Below are 9,093 nucleotides of genomic sequence, written 5' to 3'. Positions count from 1 at the left end.
TTTGTGGGGTTGGGGGGTGTGGGGCTGGGGGAAGCCTCTGTGGGGCTGGGCGGAGAAGCTGTGGGGGCTGGGCAGGGGCGGCTGTGGGGAGGGCATCTGTGGGGTTCTGCAGGGGTGGTCTGTGGGGCTGGGGCCGGCCCCGGTGGGGCTCGCAGGGGGGGTTGTGATTCCGGATTGGGATCCCTTGGGGCTGAGGGGCGTCTGTGGGCCGGGGCTGGGATCCTGTGGGGCTGTGGGGCGGCTGCTGGCAGTTTGGAGCTGTTCCTGCTGCTGAGGAGCTTTGGCTCAGGGCAGTGGCTGAGAGCTCTGCTGCTGCCGGGCTGGGTTGGCGCAGAGATCTTGCTTCGGTTTAGGCCTTTTGAGTGACCTTTAAAAGAGATCTTGGTTGGTTTAGGAACTCGGTAATGGTTGTTGGACACTTTTCGATCATTTCCAGGCCTTTTACATGATTCTCAGAGAGATTTTCAAAGTTTTACATCAGTTCCTAAGGAGGTTTAAGACTTAAAGGCTGTTGATGACTTCTAGGGCAGTTTCAAACCTTGCTGAGTCTGTTTGGAGAGTGTCAAAGAGATCAATGAGCCTCTAGAGAGTCACGAAAAGCTCTTCAGAATTAGTTGTTGTGACTGGTTGAGAGTTGCTCAGGAGATTTGAAGGACACTGCAGGGATTCTGGGTCAGCCCTGAAGGGATTTGTTGACTTCTGAAGCTGTTTGCAGGAGTTTTGAAGGCATTTTGATGGTTTTTGAGGTGTACTTGGGGAACACAAAATCCCTTAAAATCTCTGCAGCACTCTGCAGAAGAGATCTCAATGCAGAGATTTTAGGAAGTTCTAGGAGAGTTTAAAATATATTAATGATATTTTAGAGGCCTTTAAGAGACTTAGAGAGATGTTGATGATTTTTAATGCAGTTTTCAGCCTTCCAAGGGTGTGGAAGGCTTAAAGCAGCCCCAAAAGTCATTAAAGTCTCTGCAGAAGGAGTTTGAAGAGCTCTGGAGAGAGTTTATGAACTTCTGGAGAGTATTTAAGAGTTCTGGAGAGATTTTGGTGATTTCTTTGCCTCTTTCAGACATTTTCAAGTGTTTCTGGACCAGGAGCAGTGGCAGCCGTACTGGGGGCATCGGGGGCTAAACTGGGAGCTGTACTGGGACACTGGGAGCTATAAATGGAGCCAACTGGAGGGACTGGGGGCTAACAGGAGTTTAACTTGTGCAGTGGTTTTGGTGATTTTTCAGGCTCAGCACTCCCAGTTCCTTCCCAGTCTGGCTCCCAGTGCTCCCAGTTCTCTGTCAGTTCAACATTTAAACATTTTGAATTGTGTTTCTGAAGGAGGCTGAACAGTCACAGAGGCCTGGACACTGACAACATTTTCTGTAAAATGAGTTTTGAGTTTGCCACAGATTTTAATGACTTTCAGTGAGTTTTCAAGCAGTTTTGGAAGAGATTTTGGTGTTTTTCAGATAGTTTTAAGCCTCCTGAAGCATTTTGGTTTGATGTTGAAGGCTTCAAGCAGCCCAGGAAGTCACTGAAATCTCTACCAAATTACTTTTAAGAGATTTTTGTGACTTCTGAAGTTTTTAAGCTATTTTGGTGATTTTTTTTTCAGGCATATTGGAAGAGTTTGGCAAACCCAGAACTCATTGAAATCTCTGCAATGCTCTTAAGAGACCTGAAGTTGTCTTTAGGTTTGTTTTGAGGAGTTCTAAGCACATTTTGATGTTTTTTTGAGAAATATTTCAAGAGTTTTATGAAGACAAAACCTCCTTAAAATTTCTTCAGCACTCTTTAAAGGAGATTTTAATGGAGCTTTAGATGGCTTGAGGAACTTACATGAGGTTTGAAACAACTGCAATGAGATTTCTGGGGCCTCAAAGAGGTTCAAAGAGATATTGATGAGTCTTAATGAATTTGAAGCCTGTTGAAGCCTTTTCCAAGAGTGTTGAAGCCTGTAAAGCAGCCCAGAAAGTCATGAAAATCTCTACAGCATTAGTTTGAAGAGCTCTGAAGAGAGTTTATTAAACTTTTTCATGGTGTTCCAGAGATTTTCATGATTTTTTCCAGGCAGTTTCGAGTATTTTCATGTGTTTTTAGAGAGTGTAGAACAGATAAAGAGGCCTAGATCCTGCCAGAAACCTCTAGAGTTTTGAACAGAGTTTAATGACTTCAAGAGATTTTGATAGTTCTCAGGTGGTTTTAAGCCTTGTTAAGCATTTTTGCTTAACAAGCAAAGGATGTTGAATGCTTAAAGAGGCAGAGAAACTCATTGAAATCTCTTCATAATTAGTTTTAGAGGTGTTGGAAGTATTTTAATAAATTCTGAATAGATTTTGCTTAAGTTTAGATGGTTTTGGAAGAGATTTGAGGGAAAAAGAAGTCATTACAGGTTTTTGTGTGTCTTTAGGATGTCTAAACAGATGTTGATGGTTTTTAAGGCCCTTTTAAGACTCCTTAATAATTTTTGAAGGGTGTGGAAGGCTTGAAAGGAACAAAAAGTCATTAAAATATCTGGAAAATGGGTTTTAAGGGGTCAAAAGATAATTCAATTTCTTTTGAAGAGCTTAAGTAATTTTGGTGTTTTTTCAGGCATCTTAGAAGGTTTTGGCAAACCAAGAACTCATTAAAATCTCTCTAATGCTCTTAAAGAGGTTTTTATGCATCTTTAGATGGTTTTAGAAACTTCTAAGAGTTTTAAAATATTTTTATGATTTTTTTTTTAGCCTTTAGGAGTTTTAAAGAGATGTTGGAGATTTTTTTGGGGCAGTTGTAAACTGTTTTAAGCGTTTTTGAAGGGAGTCAAGCAGACATACAAGCCTCGAAACTCACTGAAATCGTGTCAGAATTAGAGTTTTCAGATGGGTTTTGAAGAGATGTTGGTAATTGTTTTTCACTTGGTTTTAAGGCTTTTGAACACAGATGGTCTGGTACCATGGTGGGGACCCTGGTGCTGCACTGGCTTTGAACTGGGTTGGAAGCTCTGCCTGCACACAGGCACTGATTCAGCCACCAAAAGGCACAGAGAGGACCACTGCAGGTTCGTTTTTGTGCAGCTTTTTCCCTTGTTCTCATATCTGTCATCCTCCTCTTCCTCCCCCTTGAGACTGCACTTCAGCTCCTGCAACTTGTTCTCCAGAGTCTTGTCCTCTGGGGCACTTCTGTTGAGCCATGCTGGGGTTGTAGCTCAACTCTGGGAACTCTAGGGGGGCTCAGAGTGGTTGCAGGTGGAGCAATGGATGGACAGATGGAGGGTGAAGGCTGCAGTGGTGGTGGCAGCAGCTGACCTTGGAAGCTCAAGCAGTCAAATCCTAACTGGGTCAGGACATCTAGCATCCAACAGCTCCAGACCCACATCCCTGACACCCAGCACCACTCAAGGAGGCATTCAGGGGCCCTACTGCTACACTCCACTGTGGGGCAAGACTGCTGCAGTCTTGCTCCCTCTCTGTTCCCGTTCATCAAGTCCCATGTGAGGTGGCTGCAGGATCTCTCCCTGACCTTCATCTGTAGCAGCCCCGCCTTGGCTTGTTGCTGCTGATTTCAGCCCTCTAGGTCATTTTGGGCTTTAGTCTCAGGACCTTCTCTTCTTGTTCTCCTACTTTCAGCCCAGTTTGTTATATATTTCCTCATCCACAACATTTTCCATTCCCCCCTTCCAACTGCAGTGTCAGTGGAGGTAGGGGACACACAGCTGTGGGTGGGAATCAGGGAAAGGCCTCTCTCAGTCCAGAGAGTCTTTGTCCACAGGAGACAGATTTGTTCTTATGTATTCCTGTGTTGTGAAATTAAGGTACAAGTGAGACCAAATATCAGAAGTGAGACTATTTATTAAAGGAAAAAGTGAATAGAACACAGAAAGAGAGAGAAGGAGAGAGAGAGAGAAATGGAGAATGAGGAGTAGGAAAGGGGTTGTATTACCATTGGCTAGAGGAAGGAAGGGGTTTCCAAAGTCCAAGTCCTTTCCAGTTTGCATTGCCCAGAGATGTTTCCAGCAAGTGATGTCTTCAGTGAGGTTCTTCTTTCTTCTCCTGGAGTTCTTTTCTTCTTCCAGCAGGCAAAACTTAGGGCACAGCTTGGTTGGTAGTTGAGAGAGGGTTCCTGGGCTGTTTTCAGCCTGGATGTCCATAGAAATGGTTCCTCTCACACATTCCCTCCCTCCCTCCCTCCCTCCCTCCCTCCCTCTGCTATAGGCCCAGTGTCTTTTTCTTCAGTTTTTGACAGCTCGTGGGCACTGATTCAGCCACTCAGTGGCACAGAGAGGGCCACTGCAGACTCATTCTCCTCCTTCTTGCCTTCATTGTTCTTGTACTCTTATGCATTCTTCTCGTTGTCTTCCTCCTCCTCGTCCTCTCCCTCAAGGCTGCACTTGAGCTCCTCCAGCTTGTTCCTGAGAATATTCTCCTCTGGGCTGTCATCCAGGGGCTTCTGTTGAGCCATGCTGGAGCTTTAGATTAGCCCTGGGACCTTGATGGGGCCCTCGGGGGCACAGAGTGAGTGCAGATGGTCAGGGGATTGTGTGCTAGGCAAGGTGCTGAGTGTCCACTTCTTCAGACCTCCCATCTTTAGCAGTCCTGCCTGGCTGGTGGGCTTGGGAGCTGCTTCTAGCAAGGCCCAGCTCTGCTGCATGGTCCCAGGCAGTGCTGAGCCCTCCCTTGGAGTTCAGTCCTGTCCTCTGAGCCCTTTGCTTCTCTCTGGCAGGAGCTGTGTACTTCTCTCTCCATCAGCCCTGCCTCTGTAGGCTGAGAAAGAGCAGAGTTTGCAGATCTGCCCCTTGGAACAGCCCAGCAGGTGAAGAACTCAGACTGGGACAACAGCAGGACCCCAGCCCATTGCTGACCCCTAGGACACCTCCCAACCCTCTGTGGGCTCTGAGTGACTTCAGCTGTGGTAGGAGTCTGGAGCACTCCAGGCAGGTGGGGCTCAGTTAAGTGGCAGGAGCTGGAGGTTAGGATTGAGGTGTGGAGAGTGGACAGGAGCTGGGTGGAGGTGGTTTGATCTTCCTGGATTATCTGAGCCAGGAGAGATTGAAGGACAAGACCTGGGTAGGAACAACCCTGCCACAGCTCAGGAACAGGGGATGAAATTGCTGCTTAAGTACTGGAGTGTCTCAGCACCCCCAAGACAGACCCTGGGGTCACAGCAGAGGTATTAGAGGTCTGACCTCCACCATGGCAAGAACTGGGGGTTGGAGGGCCCCTCTCATTCCTTGCTCCAGCTGAGCCTTGGGTGTTAGGAGGTGCTGGGGGTGTCCGGGGTGGTCATGAGCCAAGCAGGATCTCTGGGTTTGATTTTCTGGACTCAGGTGCTTCTGTATTTCCTAGGGCACAGCAGTTACCTCGTCCTCCACCAGCATGGCCTCACAGAACAACCCAGACAAGAGCTGGGAGGAGAAGGAGCACCAAGAGAAGAAGATGGAGCAGCCAAAGTGCAGCCCTAAGAAAGCAGAGGAGGAAGAGGACAACATAGAGGAGGAGGATGAGAATGATGACTATGATGATGCTGACTGTGAGGGGGAGAACGGTGAGGATGCATATCACCAAGATGATGAAAAGAAGGAGGGGCACTGTCACATTCACACCAGAGAGAAGCTGTTTCCCTGTGCTGAGTGTGGCAAGAGCTTCACCTACAGGTCTGCCCTCCAGCCCTCACACACCAGTGAGAAGCCTTTCACCTGTGCTGACTGTGGCAAGAGCTTCATCCAGAAATTCAATCTTGCTATCCACCAACACACACACGCTGGCAAGAAGCCTGTTGTGACTGCAGCAGGAGTTTCACTCAGAAGTCCTCTCTCATCACACACCATTGTGTCCACACTGGTGAGAAGCCCTACAGCTGTGCTGACTGTGGCAAGAGGTTCAAGAGCAGCTCCCATCTCACCCGGCACTGCCTCAGCCATGCCGCTGACCAGACCACACTGGGGGGAGGTCACAAATAGACCCACCCTGGATCTGTTGGGGTAATTGGGACCACCCCAAGAGGGTGGTTCCAGCAGATGGAACCAAAATCACCTCTTTTTGACCTGCATTTCTCAGGGGCTGGAGGCTCCAGCAGGAACAAGCAACCCCTGCCCTTCTAAACACCAACTACTGGGAATTAAGAATAATTACACTGATGAGTTTGCACAGCTGGTGCTGCCACTGGAGCTGTGCTGAGCTCTGCTATGATTTATCTGGTTGTTCCCCAATGCTGTGGGTCTCCTTGTCCATTGTCCAGGTGTGAATGATAACCAAAGTTACCCAAATCCTGTCATTTCCAGTTTTAGTTGGGACATTTCTTCCCACAGTGCCCAAATGTTGGGGACCTTTGTTCCCTAAGAATGGGGCTGGAGCCATGTACCCAGTTCAGGAAAGCCAAAGGGAGGCTGTCAGAGTAGTCTTGAGAGCACCGTGGAAGGGTTTCAGGGTGTGATGGTTTGAGTGTTACCTGCCCCCACCACTATATACAGCTATATAGAGAAATACAGAACTCAGCCCTCCTACCACCTGCAGCCTTGACCCTCCATGTCTCCATCCATTGCCCCATCTGCACTCCCTTTGTGCCTTCTGAATCCCCAGGGAGCCACCAAGGTCCAAGGGCTGATCTACACACCCAGTATGGCCCAGCAGAAGGCCCTGGAGGAGACCCCCCTCCGGAATAAGTTAGAGGACCTCAAGTGAACAAGCTGCAGGGGTGGCCAGGTGAAGCTCATGAGGTCTTCCACCTGGGCTGGAACAAGCCTCACAATCAGCATAGGCTGGGAGAGGAGCTGATAGAAAGCAGTCCTGCAGAAAAGCACTTGGGGACTTTGGTGCAGAAGCAGCTGGACATGAGCAGGCAGTGTGTGATCGTTTGGGTGTACCCTGCACCCCCACACTTTAGAAATACCCAACTAGACTCAGCTGGCTCTGGGAATATAAATGAAGCTATTTATTTACAGCAGCACTATGTACAAGCAGCTATTTACAATATATACAGTTATAGACAGAAATACACAAGGTAAAAGTAATACAGAAACACAACTCCCGTCCCAGAAACCTGAGTCCCTGGGAGGGGCTCTCAACCACCTCTTCACCTTCCCCCTGCCCCTCTTAACCTTACCCCAGTCCTAAGGAGGAAAAGAGGTTCAGCCAAGAGGTTAAGGAGCAAAGGTGAGTGGAAGGTGAGGTTAGGGAGCTGCAGCTCAGTCAAAAGCCCAAAGCAGAGTGTGACAAAATGGTGAGAGTGTTATCTAATGTTTACTTTCTTCTTCAGCAAGACTCTGAGGGGAGTAGACATCACCATTGTTTTCCTTTCACAGCCTATGATCTAGTTCTTCTCACCAAAACATTCTACCCTGCTTCAAACTAGCACAATCCACCCCTGTCTACTTCACTCGGAGTATCGCTGAGAATTATCTGATCTAATCTAAACCAATGTTTACACTAATGAATATTACAAGTTCAGTTCACACTTCATTTGGCTATCTCAGATGTAGGTGATTCAAAAGCTCAGAACAGTTTGTCTCCTTACAGATAAGACGAGAACAGGGACTCCCAGGTGATGTTGGGTTTGGGCTCATGTACTGTAGAGTCTCTCGTGGATTCTTTCAGTGTTGGATGCCGATGGTACCTAGAACAGAAAACTCCTAACAGCTTTATTATCCACGCTGAATTTAAACTCTCTCAGCTAAGGTTAGATTTCTCTGTGGCTGTTGTGATATGGAGTTTAGGGGAATTTATGGGGAAAAACATGCGAGGCCGATTATAAAAGAAGGTTAAATGATTTATTACTAAAACACTCGAAATCCCCTTCCCCAAAACTTATTTATAACTATCCCATGTAAGTTCTTGATTCACGGTTGCAGATTAAAATAGAAAATGGCTAAAATAAAGAGAGTCTGTGATTTTAAGAGAGTTCATTTGAGTCTTGAAAGATCATTCAGTCTCTAAGTAAAGACTTCATCAGTTACTCACTGTCCACAAACAGTTCAGCAGGGTCTTAGAGTATTATGAATTTCAGGGTGTTGTCCGACCCTCCTGCAGGTTCAGGCCAAGATGGGCCCTGGCCTCCGAGGCTTACGATGATCGGGCGTTGCTGAGTTCATGCTGAGCTGGCCGTAGTTTTAATGCTGCCAGGCGATGCGTGTGCAAGCAGGGTGTCATTCAGAAGGAGAGCAGGGTTGAGAGCAAGAGGGTCTCGAGGTGCAGAGGGGTGCTCGATTAAGGCAAATGCAGCATTTTTATAGTGTTCAGAAGAGGTGTGTTTAGCCAGTTCAGGCGATTTTACGTTAATATTACAGATTGGTACAAAATTATAATCAATTCATACAATTGGACAATTCTTACCATAAACAACCTACAGGACCACCCAGGGGTCAGCCCCCAACAGGTGGTCAGCAAGCTATGGGAACCAAGGTCCCTGACTCAAAACAGAGCCAATGTTTACCTTCTACCCCTCCTTGGGGAGAAATATTCTCAGGGGCCCTGTAGCTGCTGGAACAGCAGATAGGAATATTGTTTTGGTTTTTGCGATGGTTGGCCTTTATGTGAGCCACGACCCTGTGCAGAAATGGGGCCTGCTAAAGGGCTCTATTACCTTCCATGACAGTGGCACACACTGGATTTCACCATTCTCCTGCATTACCCAGTAGGTGTGACCAGGACCTTCAGCAGACGCCCCCCTCGGACAGGTTTCCCTTCACCCGAAGGAGAAAATACCCAAACAGTTTTCCCTAACAGATTCTTCTCACGTACAACAGGAACTTTATCACCGTTTGGACCAAGTCTGTGCAGGTCCTGCTCTGTTTACTGAACCTCTACTATTTACCAACCAGGTAGCTTGTGCTAAATGTTTGTCCCAGTTTTTCAGAGTTCCACCCCCCATGGCTTTTAGGGTGGTTTTCAGCAAACCGTTGTAGTGCTCAATCTTCCCTGCAGCTGGAGCACAGTAGGGTATGTGGTAAATCCACTCAATGCCCTGCTCTTTGGCCCAGTTTTTTACAAGATTGTTCTTGAAATGAGTGCCATTGTCTGACTCGATTCTCTCTGGAGTTCCATGTCTCCACATGATCTGTCTCTCCAAGCCAAGAATGGTGTTACGTGCAGTAGCATGTGGACCTGGATACGTTTGCAGCCATCCAGTGCT

At 47.4% G+C, this 9,093-nt stretch overlaps 1 long non-coding RNA gene across 1 annotated transcript; it reads left to right on the top strand.

Annotated features, from left to right (window-relative positions):
* Nucleotides 1–2,902: 2,902 nt before the first annotated feature.
* Nucleotides 2,903–7,858, top strand: LOC135174245 (uncharacterized). The gene is made up of 2 exons (XR_010301822.1): nt 2,903–3,028; nt 5,313–7,858. It is a non-coding gene; the product is annotated as an uncharacterized LOC135174245 (long non-coding RNA).
* The last annotated feature ends 1,235 nt before the right edge of the window (nt 7,859–9,093 follow it).

This window comes from Pogoniulus pusillus, unplaced genomic scaffold (genome assembly GCF_015220805.1).
Source record: "Pogoniulus pusillus isolate bPogPus1 unplaced genomic scaffold, bPogPus1.pri scaffold_50_arrow_ctg1A, whole genome shotgun sequence".
In the NCBI taxonomy this organism is placed as follows: domain Eukaryota; kingdom Metazoa; phylum Chordata; class Aves; order Piciformes; family Lybiidae; genus Pogoniulus; species Pogoniulus pusillus.
This window is presented reverse-complemented; position numbering and strand designations above follow the sequence as displayed.